Raw genomic sequence first — 18,269 nt, 5'->3', positions numbered from 1 at the left:
TCTAAAGAAGAAGTTTCACAATTGCCTGAGAACATTAGCACTGATCCTAGTGAAACAGTAACCAAGGTTGTTCAACAACAAGTTGATGCTCAACTTGAAATTGCTCAACAAAAAAGTACTTCTGAACTTGAATAAGTTCAACCATAAGTTAATCTAGAATCTATCCCAGTTCAAACAGAAGTTACATTTGAACTTGAAGTTGTTCAGGAACCTCTTTCTGAAATTGTTGTTCATTTACTCAAACATCTGGACTTCGAATTTGAACATTCAGAAGTTGTTACTTTACCGGAAGATGATCAACCAGTTACCCCTCAGATATAAGTAATTATTGAAACTTCAACTTCATCAACACCAAAAATATTTTACGAACCTGAGAGTGAAGTTCTTCCACTAGGTTTAATTGCTATAGAGGAGGAATTGGAAGAAGATTCCACACCTGGAACCCCGTTTCACTTTGGAACTAGGCTTTATCTTTACCATCATACTCCTGATTTTCCACTCCATTTGATCCTGCTTCTTTTCAAGTACCCGTGGATTATTTAGGACAAATTTTGGGTCAGTTAACTATGGCTGAACAACTGTCAACATCTTAGACTGTATCATCTGATCTAGTTGCAGTAGAATCTTCTGTTGCAACCTCTTCGATGTTTTCTACCACACCTAAGTCGCACCTATATGGCGAATCGTCCATCCCGGTTGGTTACCAATCATTGTCTAGAACCCACTCAGGGGTTGCTTCTACACCATGTTCATCACCCATGTCATCAACTGGAATTTTACCTGGTTATTCTCTAATGGGAACTCAACAGTTTGATCCTGCATATCAATATCAAGTTGGGAAATCTCGTCAACAAAGACCTATGTATCCATCAAATACTGGATTGTCACCATATGGAGAGCAATATGCTTATTCATCGTATCCTCCTTATTCTAGAGGACTACCATATGGTAATATCCTGCAATATTCAGGTCAATCTGGAATTAGAGTTTGTCAATGGCAAGCAACAATGCCAGTTCAACCAAGGATTGTGTATCCAACACAACCAATGCAAACTGTGTCAACTATTCCTGCTACAATTCTTGTTACTACTGTACCACAGTCACAAGTTCAAACTGTTGTATCTCAACTGGTACAAACTGATCCTTCTACCTTGCAACCACAAGTTTTAGGTCAAGAAGTTCAAGTTCCTTAGGTTTTTGTACAACAACCACTTGTTTCTGGAGTTCAACAACAACCTCAGGTTAGTATACCCTTATCTGGACTAACCCAGGCTTACACTGGTATAGTTTATTCACAACTTGGCCAACCTTTCATTGTTGGAAAACAACAACCATTAAATAAACAACAGTTGTACCAACAACAACAATAGTTGATTCAACAACCATGGCAACCTCAATTTCAGCAACCCCAATTCCAGCAATTCCAAACCCAGTTTGGACTTATTCCACAGGTTCAACCTGGTTTTTGTCAATCTTAAGCTCCAAGGTCCTAATCAACAAGGCTTTGCAGGTTATGGACAACCACACATTCAACCTGGTTATCAACAACCACCTTATACTGGTTTTGTTCAATAACCATACCAAGGCTACCAAATGTAGATGCCCTATGTCGGTATGCAAATACCTATTGCTTGTTGGCATTATGATGTATGTGTTGTACTTGATGGCAACCCACTTGTAGCAGAACAACTCACTTGTATATGGTAACTAGATGAATCTAAAAAGAGATATCAGATGTGACAGAATGTGATGAAATGCAGGGCAGCTTCAGATGTGATGAAATGCAAGGCAACTTCAAGGAATCAGTTCAGAAGGCAACTCACTCAGATGAAAGATCACAGTATACTAGGAAAACAGCAAAGAATGACAGATCAATCTTCACAGAATGAAGAAAGAGAGGTATACGCAGGTTCACCATTGACCAAGCCGTGTATACACGCAGGTTAACAAAACAAAAGATGCGTATAACGTACACACACACTTTCATAGAAAGGAAAGTGTGTATACCTTGGAAAACTAAGTTTTGGTCTGAAGTATTTGGTCCATGGTATTTTGATCCATGGTATTGGTCCATGGTATTTGATTCGAGGTATTGACCCTAGGTATTTGATCCAAGGTATTGGTCCTAAGTAGTTTTGGTCCATGGTATTGAGAAAGGCCTAAAACTATAAAAGGAGGAGAATATCATTAGGCCAAGGCACTCAAGCATTGAATATCTAATGAAGAGTGAGATCTAGTATGCAGGTTACTGGGTTATGGTGCATTGTTGGATCTGAACCAAGGAGGAACCCTAACAGTTGATGGAGGATAAGACTAATGATGGATTGAGATCTTAAGGCATAAAGTGAACTATCATTATGTTTTTTTTCTCATAAATATTCTAGATCTGAATACTGACGCATATATTATTCTGTAAATGATATGATATGGGTATAACTAAAGTCTGGTATAGCTATAGAATTATGAATTAATATTTGCAGATGTATATGCTAGTTGGCTTTAAGGAAAGCGTGTATACACGCGGGTTCAGCACAAGAAAGTAGCATATACCTTATAATCTATGTTTTAGTTACTGTTGTTTGTTGTTGCAGTATTCTGGGTTCTGGCTTGGGTTCTGGTTACTGTATTCTAGTGACAGCATTCTGAAAGATCAGATTGATGGGTTGTCAAAGTAATTGATTGACTTGGTTGTGGTTGGTTCAATAGGAGATTGGTTGATACAAATATATTTGATGATTGAATGATGTTGTTGATGGATCCAGTCTGAAAATTTATGAAACGTGGTCCCTGGAAGAAAGGAGAAGGTTGTAGCCTTTTGTAGGCCGGCACCTACGTACTAGTAAACATATCAGCTAGTACAAGAGCTAGGGGGTTGTAGCTCACTTCCAGTAGAATCCGGAGAACGAGAGAAGGTTATAGCCTTCTGTAGGTAGAAACCTGCGTACTGGTATAAGGCTGCACCAGTACAAAAAATTGTAAACAGAATTTTCTTATTATTAAAAGAAGACAGAGATGATTTCAGCAGGTGGTTTTCACCCACATTGGGTTTCCACCTTATATCTTGGTGTTTATGTGTGTTTCTTATGTGTGATGCTTTATTCTGCTCTTACTGCACTGTCTAATGAATTTTTTGATATACTGATTAAAGTTCACTACATGATAATTTGGGTAAATCAAAAGATCTCTGCATATACGCTGGTTTCATTAAGTATAGTTGCATATACACGCTAGTTCACTGAGCTGAATTAGCGTATGAAAATTAGTTTTGAAAATTAAATTATTGATCTGATAATATTGATTCACCCCCCCTCTTAGTATTATTTCCAACATTGCTCAGGCAATTCCATCATATCCTGGGTATGCTCAACCTGACTTGAATCGACAGTTGCCATTTTTAGCAACTTTAGAATTACCATATTTAAATCGGCTCACTAATGATCCAATATTATATGCACCTTGGTGGTCGATAATTCCACATAAGTTACCATCTGACATTTCGAAATTTAACAGAAATCCTGGAGAAGACCCATCAAATCATGTCATGACCTTTCATTTGTGGTGTTCATCAAACTCCTTAAATGATGATTCGGTTAGACTTCATCTTTTCCAAAGAACACTTACTAGTCTGGCTGCTAAATGGTACATTGAGTTACCAAGAGCTTCTTTCGATAATTTCACCACTTTAGCCACTACATTTTTGACCCACTTCTAGTTACCCATTAGATACAAAACTGGAACGGAACTCCTAACCAACTTTCAATAGATTACTGATACCCATATATCAGATCATATTCATGAGTGGCAGCATCGTCGTCGAATGGTTAAGGCATATTTTCTCAATTAGCTTTTAGCTAAGTGGTTCATAAAATCCTTGTTGCCATCAATCGCCGAGGATGTGGAAAAAGGAGGATTTTTCACAGAAGAGCAAGTGATTGCTCATGCCCAATATTTGGATTTGATTTACACTTAATCTGGCACGCTTTATGATAAAATACCCAATGCACCTTAACCAGCTTTCACTATTCCCTCTCCTCCACAATCGAGTAAGGAATCTCATGCCGGCGATGGTGTGATCTGTTCTTCGAGCACCAAATAGTAGGAAGACCATCTGGTCAAACTCTTACAATTTCCAATCAAACTATCAATGCATCCAAAAATCCTCTTGCCTCTAAGATTAATGCCATGTCATCTGACAAAGGCAAAAATCCAACGCAACCAGGGAGCAAGAATAAGGGGAAAAACAAAAATAAACAAGAAAATTCCCCTCCAGAGAAATCATCTGATTCCTCTACTTCAGCAACGAAACCTCGTTATCCATGTCTGATCTGTAATGATGAGCATTTTACTAGAGATTGCCTACACCGCTCTGAGGTCTCTAAACTTTTAAAGACTTCAACCACATCAGAAATTTTGACTGATCCGTTTCCAACCCCAAAGACACATTTGGTTGCAACATACCATGCTTCCACAACCCAATTATTCATGTTATCCATCACAAAGCCACAAAATGAAGTTTTGGTGTCAACAAGAAACAAAGATTATGGAAATTCATCATCATCGTCGAATAACCCGGGCACTGATCAACCTAATCCTTCGACTTCAACTTCATTTGAAGTTGTTCCACCCATTGTACCTGAATTGACAATAAAACCACCAGAGGGAGTTGTGCACAAATCAACATTCAACCCTCGGGCTCGAGCAGCTCAAAATTACAACATAGTGGAAGATCTTGCTCAATCACCCTCTGCTATGTCGACACTCAAGGTGTTGCAAAACTGTCCCTCCTAGAATCAGGCTTTCCTATCAGCAATAGGTAGAATAGATCCTACAGATTCAAAACTTGTGGTTTTTAACTATGTGGGATATACACCACAGTTATCGGTGCAATTAGCTTTACTAATTCAAGTAAAATCTCTTAATAAGAATGTTCACCGAACTATTATTGACGAGGGGGCATATACTTGCATTATGTCCATGAGCTGCTAGAAAACACTTCTTTCACCGTCGTTGTCATGATCACCAACCATGTTGAAAGCTTTTGATGGAAGAACATATACTCCATGTGGGATTTTGAGTAACATGCAAATCGAACTAGCAGGAAGAATAGTTACCATTGAATTTGAGGTAGTTGACGGACCCCTCGATTACAACATTTTACTGGGAAGGCGTTGGGTATATCCTATGGCTGCTATGGTTTCCACATACTTTCGTACTATTTCATTCCCTTTTAAGGGTGTAATCATAGTCATTGATCAACTAGCCTTTTTTCCAATAGTTCACAGGCTACGGGAAGTATTTCGTTGGTACATGGACCCCCACTGTCACTTCAAAGTGTTGGAGTAGGTCTCTTTAAAGATCCTTCCCTTATGGATACTTTTACCCTACCATCACCATCTGATTTGGTGGAAGTGGAAAGAATAAAGACTTGCAACATGATTTCCCCACCTCATCTGATTTAAGGAGGATTACCAACAAAGTTGAAGTTGATAGTAATATTGAGGTGATGTCGTTAAGCCCCATTGAATCATCATCGCAATCAATCTTTCGATCTTTTGCGGCAAACCCAAATCCGCACTCAACAATTATATGGGTAGATCAGTCGTTAGAATATGGTACCTCTTCGGATCCTTTTTCACATATAAATTCTATGGATGAAGGAATCATCCAATCAATGATGATAGCAGAGGAACCATGGGAAGATTCTCATATCGTTCCCATCTTCTAGATGACATTGAAGATTATTCAAATGAACTAAACCACCCATCAGTCGTTGATTTCCTATCGAATTTATTTTTCATAGACACAATCAAATCTGAGCGAAACCTATCAAATATTGAAGAAATTATTTCTATTAATATTTCAACCAAGCCTAATATTGTAGAGAGCATTCTTGTTAGCAAATATTGTTCTCCATTGGAACTCGATAATTATTGTACTCTCTTTCGTGAATTTAGAGATATTTTTGCATGGTATTACGAGGAGATTCCAGGCATTGAATCTAGTATTGTTGAACACGAAATCAAAATGTACCTTGATGTAAGTTTGATAGCGGCTTTGACCTGTTCATCCAAAGAAAACTGCTGCAATTAAAGCAGAAGTTGAAAAAATTTTGCGGGTTGGTTTCATTTACCTTGTTCTTCTTACTAATTGGGTTTCCAACATTGTTCCTGTCATGAAGAAACAAGGAACAATACAAGTGTGCATCGATTATAGCGATGTAAATCAGGCATGTCCAAAGGATAATTATCTTACTCCTTTTATCGACCAAATTATTGATGAATGTGCTGGATACGAAATATTCTCATTTATGGATGGATTTTTCGGCTACAACCAAATCAATATATGCCCACAGGACCAATTGAAAACAACTTTTATTTGTCCATGGGGAACATTCACCTATAGGAAACTCCCATTCGGTTTGAAGAATGCTGGGGCCATATTTCAAAGGGAAATCAATTATGCCTTCCATGACATCAAGCACATTGTTCAACCTTATCTTGACTATTTACCTGCTCATTCACGAAAGCAGACAAATCACCCGCAACACTTGAGAGAAATATTTTTACGGTGCTGACACTACAAGATTCAACTCAATCCAGACAAATGTGTGGTTTGCATTGGTTCTAGTCACTTGCTTGGATTTGTAGTGTCTCGAGAATTGATTCAATTGGATCCATTAAAGGTTTAGGCAATTCTGGATTTGTCTCCACCTTCAAATCTTTTATAGTTACAAAGACTTCAAGGGAAAGCCAACTTTTTGAGGAGGTTCATTCCTAATTACGCTGAAATGGATAAATGTTTTACATGCCTTTCGAAAAAGGAGATACCCTTTCATTGGGATTACGTTGCACAATCTTCCATTGACACTCTTAAAGATACCCTGATTAGAGCTTCATTAATGTATTCTCCAAATTACCAAAATGACTATTACCTGTATCTCGCCGTTGCAGATGCAACCATTGGCATGGTTTTAGTCTAGGAATAAAACAGGATTAAACATCCTAATTATTACTTGAGTCGTAATCTCAACAATACAGAAAGTAAGTACTCTTATGTCGAAAAACTAGCTTTGGCAGTTGTGCAAGCTATTCAAAGATTTCGCCATTATATCTTGTTACGGAAAACAACTGTCATTTCAGATTGCAACCCTATGACATACATTTTGTCACGTCAATTGTTGGGGGGAAAATATTCAAAATGGATAGTTATTCTACAGGAATTTGATTTAGAATTCATCAAGTCTAAATCAAAGAAATCTCTAGTTTTCACTGAGTTACTATGTGACCTTCCCTCGACCTCCATCGATTCAACATTTGAACCATCAATTTTGGATGAGTCTCTATTTCTAATTTCGTCATCTAACGCCTGGTATGGAGATATACTGATTTATCTCCAAACCCAAACTTTCTGGCAAGATACCTCTCGCTCGCAACAATGACGTATTCGTTACCAAGCCAAAGATTATCTTATCATTGGTGACACACTTTACCGTCGTGGTATCGATATGGTTTTATGGAGGTGCCTCACGCATGAGGAGGCCGAGAAAGCATTGAATGATTGCCATTCAGGTGCCTGTGGTGGACACTTATCTGGGTATGCAATAGCACAAAGGATTCTCCATGCTGGTTACTTCTGGCTAACTATATTTAAAGATTGTATTATTGCTATCAGAAGCTGTCATGCATGCCAAATATATGACTGAAAAACCAGATTACCACCTGCACCATTGCATCTAGTCGCTTTTGTTGGCCTATTCTTCAAATGGGGCTTTGACTTTATGACATGTAACGTCACCTCAGCCAAGGGGCATGGGTATATTATAGTCGTTGTTGACTATTTTACCAAATGGGCCGAGGTGATGCCAACATTGAACAACAGTGGTGAAATGGCGGCTCTTTTCTTTTTTAACCATGTGGTTGCCCAGTTTGGTGTACACAAGCCATAATTATAGATCATGGGTCACATTTTCACAATCACATGATGGCTGAGTTGACTGCTAAGTTAGGACTGTCACATGATAGTTCTACCTTGTATTACCCACAAGCGAATGGACAAGTTGAGGCCATCAACAAGGTCCTGAAGCGGATGTTGCAAAGAATGATAGGGGTTCATAAAAGAAACTAGCACTTAATCCTGTACTCTACCTTGTGGGCATATCGAACCTTGGTGAGAAATGCAACTAGATTTACACCCTTTCAATTGGTGTATGGTTTGGAAGCAATCTTACCGATACAATGTGAAATTTCATCGCTCAAACTCGTGATTGACCTATTACCTGACACTTCTGAAGAAGAAGTGCATTTCTTGGAATTAATCCATCTGGATGAAACCCGTCGTGATGCCGCATTGGCTAACGAAGCACATAAGAAACGTATTAAGGCGCAATATGATAGGAATGTCAAGCCTCGTATCTTCTCAGAAGGAGACCTGGTCTTGCTTTACGATCAGGAAGCTGATAAACTTGGAGCAGGGAAATTCGAACCAATGTGGATGGGTCCTTATGTTTTCAAGCATGTTCTGGCAAAAGGAGCCTATGAGTTAGTAGATTATGATGGGATTCCATTGTCGCAGCCCTGAAATGGGTTGTACCTCAAACGTTACTATGCTTGATTAAGTGTAGTAAAACTCACTATATATATGCTTTCATTGCATGTGTGTGTGTGTGTGTCTTTTAGAGATTTTTATCTGGTTTGTAATTCGCCTTGCATTTATTGCAGATGTTGGAGTCTTCAGAACCTTTTGTTGGTTATGCCAATGGTGCTAGTCGTAGTACACAAAATTTCTCTTCTACAGCATGGGCGGTTTTCACTCCAAGTGGCGAGTTAGTGAGTTTTCAAGGTATTTGTATCGGTCAATCAACAAACAATATCGCTGAGTATAGCGCGTTGATTGAGCTACTCTCTGATGTCATTTCACTTGGAATTCACCAAATCATCATTAGGATAGACTCGCAACTTCTTGTACTAAAACTAACAAACATTTATACTGTCTGAAATCCAACAATTTTTTGTATGTTCCTTAGAGTTTATATTTTGGAAAGATGTTTTGAACACATTAAATATCATTATATTTCTAGAAATCTTAACACATTAACTGATTCTATAGCGAATTATGTGTTAAATAGACATTTGCGACATATGTAAAAGTAATATTTTCAATTCACATCATCAGTTGAATAGGATTTCATATAACCATAAAAAACTCTGAAAGTAAAATAGATAGGTGTTTTAAAAGATTTTACAAAATTTGTGCCTAAGACACATTTGGTCATCTGACCCGAAAACTAAAAAATGCATACAAAATATCCTAAGTATATCTAGTGGTGCTCATGGTAACAGGTCACAACCTGTGCTATCATGCGCAAAAGCCTAGCCCAACGATTAGGAACACCAATAGTGTGGCACTCCAGCCTCATAGGTAACTCCTCAATCTGGATATCTGGAATACCAAGGGTTAATCCCTCTATGTGATCCTACAACTCTGCTAAGGTCTCGGCCAAATCCAAGTCCTGGAGAACTGCTCTCCTGATGTTTCTCTGCGCTGGCCCACCTACAACCTGTTGATGTACTGCAGGTCAAACAGTACCCACATCTATATGCATAAGAGTACTTTTAGTCTAGTCTTGGAAACATTAAAAAACACAAAAAACATGTAGAAACTTGAAAAATCAAAAACAGTTTGGTCAAACAACTTACCCATAGCACCCCATTGTGCTCCAACAGGTAGAATCAAATTTGGATCTCCATGATAATCCATCCCTAAGTATGGATGCTTCTCAATAATGACATGTTGTCGCTCAAGCCAACTGAAAATTTTAGGGGAAAAATGATTGTTGACTAACTAGCATGCCAAGCCATCAATTCAACCCACCTCTACATACGTGGATCTCTAGGACCAACCACACCCAGTGATACATGTTGTGGTTGCATCAATGGGATTTTCTCTAGGGAAAATGCAATCAAGATTGAACCATAGTAGAAATTCTTCGTCTTACCACATTTTACCTTAGTCAGTTGTTCTTTCAGCAGTGAAAGTACAACCTTGCTCCAGTTGAAAACTTTTGGCTCTAGGCACTCCATTGAATACTGCATATAAGATCTATTCACCAGATGTAGTGTCACACTGCCAGCCAATTTTACAATCGTGAAGAGGATCGTTATTAAAGGCAAATCACTTACATCCCAAATATTTATTTTCCCATCCTTGCTAGGCTGTGTACCTGGCCGACAAAATTGTCTGATGTAATCTCTCACCGATTCACCTCCATGGGAAAATCCAGAAAGTGAGATGGGGGTACCTCACCTCAATAGTTTGGTAAGAAAGTAAATATCCTCAATAATAATAGGGACCATCTTGTCCCTAATGTGAAATTTCTGATCTGTCGGATCCCATGCACGAACAAGGAACTGCAATAGTTCTATTTGTTGCCTCATTCCAGACAACTTAAAGTATTTGAGTAACCCGCAATTCCTGAGGGCCTCAAATGTACCCGAGTTATTTATGGAAACCATGTCTTTTTCTTCATGCTCTCTTTCTCGCCATGTAATTCACATTCTGATCCAATGAAAGCCGAAAACACAATCATAAGCTAAATTAGGATCCTTTCCATGCAAAAAAAAAGACAAATTTTGGAGCTAACTGCTAAAACAAACTTGGGAAATGCACCCAGCACAGCCCAGGCATAGAGATAGTGAGCTTCAGAGCATCTAGCCTTCTATTTGGGTGCCCTTCAGCAAAATGTTTGAGGTGAAAGCTTGCGCTGATCCCAGGGCAAAAAAATGAAACCACAGGGGCCACAAAAAACCCTAAAATTTGCATGAAATGACAAAATAATGGATTGAAAATAAAGAAAATAGGTTTAGTTCCTACCTGGTCCAAACGGCTCGAGAAATGGTCCACAGAATCTTTCGCAATCAACTAGTGAAGTTTGAGGTAAAAAACTGAGCTCAAAGCACAAAACTGGATGGTAAGTTCCAAATGGTAAAAATGATATGGTAAAAACTTGTTTTATGTTTATTTCATGTTAATTAATCGATTAAACATTAGTATTTGCCTATTTTTTCCTATGAAATAGATATTTTTAATCCATTTGGTGTTGTTTTGAGCAGGTTTTACAACTGATTTGCAAAATTCAATATGCTCGATTGTAAGTTGCACTTTTGACCACAAAGCACACTTTTATTTATTTTTCGAGCTTTGTTAAAAACAAAAAAGGAACCCCCTTGGAGTCCTCTTTAAGCTCTTTTCAGACTCTCTAAACATGAAAAGATTGTCGAGCGCTTGTCCTTTCCAGCTCATTAGTGGATTGGAAACAATATCTCTCTTGTATTATTTTATGCTTTTTCGGGTTTGAGAGATTAATTTAAGAAAAATAATTTATGGAGTTTTCTTTTTGTACCTTTTAAAACTCTCTAAACATGAAAAGGACCAAGTTATCTTTGTCGTTAAACTCATTAAAAACATCAAATAGCGACAAACTTGTCCATTTAGACAAGATCGAGTTTCACCTTCGCTAGACTCGTTAAAACATCAAATAGCGATGGATTCACTCGAAAGGTGAAATTATACAACAAGCATATGTTATCCTCCTCAAGCTTGATAAAAATAAAGAGGTACTGATCAGCAATGACTGGGGAAAATGGAAAAGGGGAAAAACACTTTATGGTAGCAGGTCGGTCTTGAACATGACACTTTCACTCCATCACTGTGACTATATGGGTTGGGTTATTAGCTTGATGGCTATCACACCATTGGTCTATCATACCATCCATCGCTTTTTTTTGGGTCAATGCTACCAATTCACTTTAGTGTCACCAACATGTTCAAGAGAAGTCATTCAGTCAAAATCCATCTTTTGCAATATTATAAAACTTCATTTTCATGACTACCATTCCTGAACCTTGTGTCATCAGTCAAATTCCATCTCTAAAATCACTACACTTGTTTCGTGTCATTGACGTGGGATACATCAAGGCCCTCCTGCGACGAGTCGCTTCTTTTCAACATCAGCTCATTATCCAAGAAATTGACTTAGAAACACCCATTCAATGCCTTGAGGCTTGCATGCATCAATGGCAGGTTTCTCACTTTCGTCAATAGGCATACATCAATGGCCTTCAACCAAAAGACTTTGTATGGTGTTCAACATCAAATCATCCATTCACACCATGCAGAATGTAATGTATTACCTTGAGGATCATTATCATTATCGGTGATTTCTCTCGCATCTGTTAATAGCTTACATCATCGGCTAGTAATCAAATGGTTTCTTCCCATGTTCGACTTCATATAACATATTTACATGGTTAGACTCATACTTGAGTGAACGGTTGAACGAGATTGAAGGCCTCGGATCTAGTTTCATCCATCCGGGTTGCGATATCAGGAGTACTAAATCATATGTACAATGGCTTTACATTGATAGTCATTTCGATCATGGGTCTATATCTGTAGATGACTATTTATGTACATGAAATGAAAGTTTATAAGTTGAGCATGGGTATTCCTTCCCTCATCAATTCACGTAAAATCAAATATCATGATATATGTATTTTAATTGATGCAGGTCACCTTCCACATCGATACCTCCTCATCACAACGTAAAGCATTTCATTCGACATTGGCATTTTTACAACTTCATGCTTTAGGGGGCAACTATTATAGATCCATTTCAACACATCAAATCCCAACATTCAGATCAGTGTTCTAGGGCTCATCAAACCCTAAATTCAGTTGTTTCATGCCCTAAACAAGTCAACCCTTTGAATTCCTACTTCCCAGACAATTTCATGACTTGAAGACATCCAAAAATTGCCTCTAGAGGGACCAGCGTAGGTAAGCCCTTGTGAAGGTGCGATGTAGAGTAGTTGAATCCACTGGTAGGGTGATCTGCAAAGCACTTAGGATTCCTTTCACCTGCGCTAGGCGAGAATGAGCGAAATTCACATAGGGTTTGGGGAATATTCTTATCTTTTGGAGTCATCTAGAAGTTTCCCTGTCTTATCAACTCCTATGAGCTTGAAACTGGATGAGGAATGAGTTAAGGATCATCCTATCCTCTCATTCCTTCCTCCATGGAACTAATTCTAAGTATGTAAGGCCATTCAATGTCACCATTAATGACAAAACCTCCTTTATCTTCCTATAAATTTACCACTCATCTAAGTGATCGGGGGCTCGATTATGTTGCATTGTAAGGAGATAATGCTGCTATGAGACTTGACTTTAGAGCAAATGATGTGATGCCACAAGCTTGTCTTGCTTTTGATGTGATGTGGATGGGATCCAAGCTGGAGGAATGACTTTGAATCAGACATTGATGGTTGTAATTCCTTCTTCTATCTAATAAAGTGTTTGAACCTTTTTTCGTATGATGTGTTCTTTCATAATGCTTATATGTATGAATTGCTTTTGATTCCTTTCATTTATATTCAATGGATTGTATGCTTTGATCGGTTTTCATCTTCTATTGTGTTTACAAGGTACTTTTCAAGTGGATTAAGTACGGGAAGGAGCGACGGAATCGATATAAGGGAGACGAGAGGAAAGCGGAACTACAGGTAGGCCTTCTATCCTCTCTTCTTATCTATTGCTTCTAGGGAAAGTCTAAAACACTTTAAACTGTTGTTCTAGGCACAACTACTTGTCTAGTGAATTAGTATTTATCCGTAGATGTTAAATTCTCCAAAACACCTCTCCTCAAGATGTTGCGCTTTTAGTCATGTTTTGCAGCCCAAATCCCTTGTTACTTCTTCCTTCAAATTAGGGTTTTCTCTCAAAATTGAAGCCAAAACATGGTCAACACTAGTGAAAGGAAGAGGTATAAGGGAGGAGAGATCTCAAGATATGAGCCAACTCATATACAAGAGGCCAGTGCATCAGAATTCACTAGAAAATCATTTGAGCAAGCAGGTTTCCTAGGGTTTTGTCAGAAAGTGCAAGAGGTGGGCTATCATCATGATCTAACAATCCTCTTTTCCATTAGTTTCAAGAATAACAATGCCACTATAATATGGGTGAACTTTCCAGTGTCTGCAGAGGTAATAGATTTAGCAACTACTATCCCTAATCAATGTGAGATTTAGTTCAAGGGGATGGATTTAGACCTAGAGCACTATAAGATTTTCTTGAAACCACAATACAAGGAGTCCCCTTCTCATATGTTTCCTAGTAAATTGTTGTTGGACAAGTACAACCCCTTGATGAAACTATCCTAAAGTACTTCACTTGTGAGAACATGTTTAGCAAGTTGTATCAGTATCACATCAGGTTATTGATGCATTTCATTTCTCAGAAGTCCCTCAACATACCTTACTACCTATTTATAAGTTTAGTAAAGATGACAGAGAAGGTGCAGTCAAAGGGAAGAAACCATCAAACTAGTCTTTTTAATCATGCCTTAGTAAAACTAATAGTCCTCCACCAGCTAGCACAGATCAACATGCGATGGGAAACTTTCTTGGAGGCAACTGCTCTTCTACATGTCTCAAGTCAGCCCAAGAGTCAGCGTACTCCTTCATCAACCTCTAGGCCACAAGGAGTTGGATCATCAAGCATGCCATCAGTGAAAAAAAATCAACCTAGAGAAGAGATTTCAAAGACTTGCAAGAGAGCTAAGAGGTTGGGTTTTTCTCCTGAAATAGAAGAGTACATTCCTATACCTAAACCTAGAACTAGGTCTCAAGTAAAAATACTACCTAGGGACCTTGTAGGTGAAGAAGCAATTCAGGTTGAAACAATGAGAGAAGAATCACCTAGAGATAGAGATTATTCTCCCTTTCAACATAATAAAGAGGTACCTCCCGAAATAGAGATGCCTGACCTAGCAGAACAACATGGAGATAAGGTAGCAAATGACATAATCAAGAAGAAAGATGCTCAAATTAAAAAATTGCAGGATGACCTAGCTAAAGCTAACTACATGGTGGCTTTCTTACAACAAGAGAACAAATAACGGTAGGAAACCCTAGTGCAGCAAAGAAAAGAAACAAAGGATAAAGGTAAGGCCATCATGGATGTAGAACAACTAGAGGGGAATATTTAGGTACAACCAAGGAGACCTACAACTAGAGCCATGGCCAAGAAAGGAAAACAAACATAAAATCCCTCTCCTCCTCAAACCCTAAAAACCTTAGATGACTCCTTAGTTGCTGAAATTGAAGAAGACAAGGATTTTTTATTTGATAAAGTTAATGTGCACCTAGGGAAGCTTTTGAAGAAGGAAAACAAGGATATTTGCATGCAGAGAAATATGGCAAGACACTACTACACTAGAAACATGGTTTGCAAAGTTAGGGTTAAGAACATGAAGAAGAAGCTCAAGGTAACCCTAAGGAAGACTAATAAGAGGGATAAACTTGAACTCTTAGCTGATGCATCACTATTTTTCTGAAGGCATGATAGAAAGCAAGGAAAGGAAACAATTTTTTGAAAATTTTGAAGTTTTTTGTGCACACAGGAAAATTAGTCTACAGAAATGCAACGAGTAGTTGCTGCGCTTTTTCTCAGGAGGTCCAAATGAATAATTTCAAGCATGTGTAGACAACTTAAGGCATAAGGATGTTAGAAAATTACCTTAGGATGCATGAAGATTCATAAATTTTCATAAAATCACCAAATAGTGCCTATTTTTAACCTTTCTGCCACTTTTTCGGGGCACTCACTGTGTTTTTCGATAATCTAACTTCAAGTCAATTTTTAGGGGGTTTGAAGTAGGTTTTTTTAGGTATTAGTGACTCCATTGTGTATAGTACATCTTCACTTTCCATAGATACCTTTTGTAGAAAAACACTCATCTGGGAAGGCCTCCAAATCATCCTCCAAAGTTTTGTTGCGCTTCTGTTGGACTTGTTGTGCTTCTATGAATTTGATTCTTTTACTGCTTGTAATGGTGAAATATCAAGCTAAACTGAGGTAAATGGTTACCTTATGATTTCATATTATGTAGATGAGTTTGTTAGGGGTTAAATAGTAAATAATATTGTAATTAAAGGCTTTGAGATACAAACTCAATGATTTAGTTTAAAAGGGGAAGCGGTTTCTAAGTCTCGTAGGTTTTGCCATTGGTTAGACAGAATCATGTAATAAGTTCCTAGGAAGAAGGATATGGCCCCTTGGAGGGGAAAACTTTTTTTTCATCTATATGTAGACAAAATGAAGTCAAAGGAAGGGTTGGATAATTTTAGTAGCTATTCATATTTCTTCTTATGATTTATCTCATGAGTGTTAAACATAAATCATTATCTCAATGTTTTGTTTGTTTGAGATTAGCATTTAAATGTTTTCTTCCAAATGAGTGAATTCATGCATTTGCTCACTTATTCTCTTTCATATGATTTCCTCATTACCATACTACAATGAAAAACCATTTGTGTCACTGATTACACCCACCTTGCCTCATTCTATCTCTGCAACTGATCTTTTGGAATATTTGGTCTAGTTCCCAAACCTAGTGCTCTTTATCCAACAAGCTCTAATCCAAACCCTATTGAGCTAATATCTAGCCTAAAACCCTCATATTCTCCAGTCACTTCTATTAGCTATGAGGTTGACTTAGAGATAGCCCTCTCTGATTTGGTATGGCTAACTGCCAAGTCAAAATTTTGGTCTGTGGTTACCTCTTTGGTTTCCTTTCTCAACCTTGGGAAAACTAAGGAGTGTTAATAGTGTGCACAGAAGTGGTGGAAAAGTTGAATTTGAAGAAGACTAAACATATGATACCCTACAAGGTGTCTTGTATTAAAAAAGGTCATCATTTGTTAGTGAATGATCAATATGAAGTGGATTTGTAGGTTGCTAGCTACAAGGAAAAGATTCTGTTATGAAACCAGCTCAAGAAAATATAGAAAAGAAAGATCAATGCCTTAGAATTCAGCCTCTTCGAGGGGGCAACCTCCTTTACATTACATAAATGAACAATTCTTGGATGATACAAATGAAAAACCTCCTTTCTATATATAGGAGTCTAAGGGGTTATAACATAATCAGAGCCGACATAATAATAATAATGTAAGGGTGCAATAATAACAATAGTGGGCTTCTATGGGGCACAATAGTAACAATATGGGCACTACATGGGTACATCAATATAATAAGTGGGTTGTACTAATAACAATAAGGGGTTACACTAGTAGTATAGGGGCCTAACATGCCCCTCTCCTTCAAAAAGCATTGTCCTCAACGCTTGAGTAGTTCTTGATGCTTCTCTATAAAATTCTTGTCCTCCCATGTGGAATCTTCAGCAGGTAAGTTCTTCCACTTGATGAGATACTCTGAAATTGATCGATTTTGTAGCTGTCGAGTTCTTATTTCTATGACTGCCCCAGGTTCCAATATGATTTTTCCTTCCTCTTCAATTTCTGGCAATATTGTTTGAATTGGGATCTTTTGCAACTTTTGAATAAGTGGCCATACTTCTTCATCCTTCTTCCATTCATCCCTTGCATCATTTATCCAATCTGGTTGGATAATAGAAATAGCATAAAACAATGCTTCCACATCCTCATCTTTGAAGAGTCTTCCCATTCGGTAAGGTCGCCATTTTTTAAGTGCATGTAGTATTGCCAACATTTCCTTCTCATAAATAGCTTTCTTGAGATGTAGCAGTAAAAACACCCAATCACGTACATCAAAACATTTTTCACTACAATGTTGATCTACCTGTTGTTTCCTTTGATTTTTCACCGAAGTGGTGTTATCCTTTAAAAGTTGGAGAACTTGTTGTTGATGCTCGATGTGATCTTTCACTGCTTGAACATTTTTCTTCTTGATATGTCCTTCTATGTCTAGAGTTTTAGGAGTGGTAATTTCTTCCAATCCTTTACAAGATATGGTCAGATTCATTTCTTGATTCTCGATGTGATCTTTCACTTGAACATTTTTCTTCTTGATATGTCCTTCTATCTTGATAGTTTGAGGAGTGGTAATTTCAACCAATGAATTACAAGATATGGTTGGATTCATTTCTTCTTTCTCGATGTGATCTTTCACTTCTTACACATTTTTCTTCTTGATATGTCCTTCTATCTTGAAAGTTTGAGAAGTGTTAATTCTTGCCAATGCTTTAGAAGATATCGTCTGATTCATTTCTTCTTTCTCTGGGATGGGGTCCTGGTGCATATCTTCTTCTTTTGATGTTTCTTTTTCTTCCTCCTCTTCATATTCTATGTAAAATAATTTCTTCTCAGCACAGTTATGACCTTTAATGCATTTGCTATCACAATTGTAACAAATCCCTTTTTCTCTTTTTTCTTCCAATTGTTGTGGTGTAA

This window comes from Pinus tabuliformis, chromosome 3_1, assembly GCF_031772625.1.
Source record: "Pinus tabuliformis cultivar Carrire ecotype Pingquan chromosome 3_1, CPIR1, whole genome shotgun sequence".
NCBI lineage: Eukaryota > Viridiplantae > Streptophyta > Pinopsida > Pinales > Pinaceae > Pinus > Pinus tabuliformis.
This window is presented reverse-complemented; position numbering follows the sequence as displayed.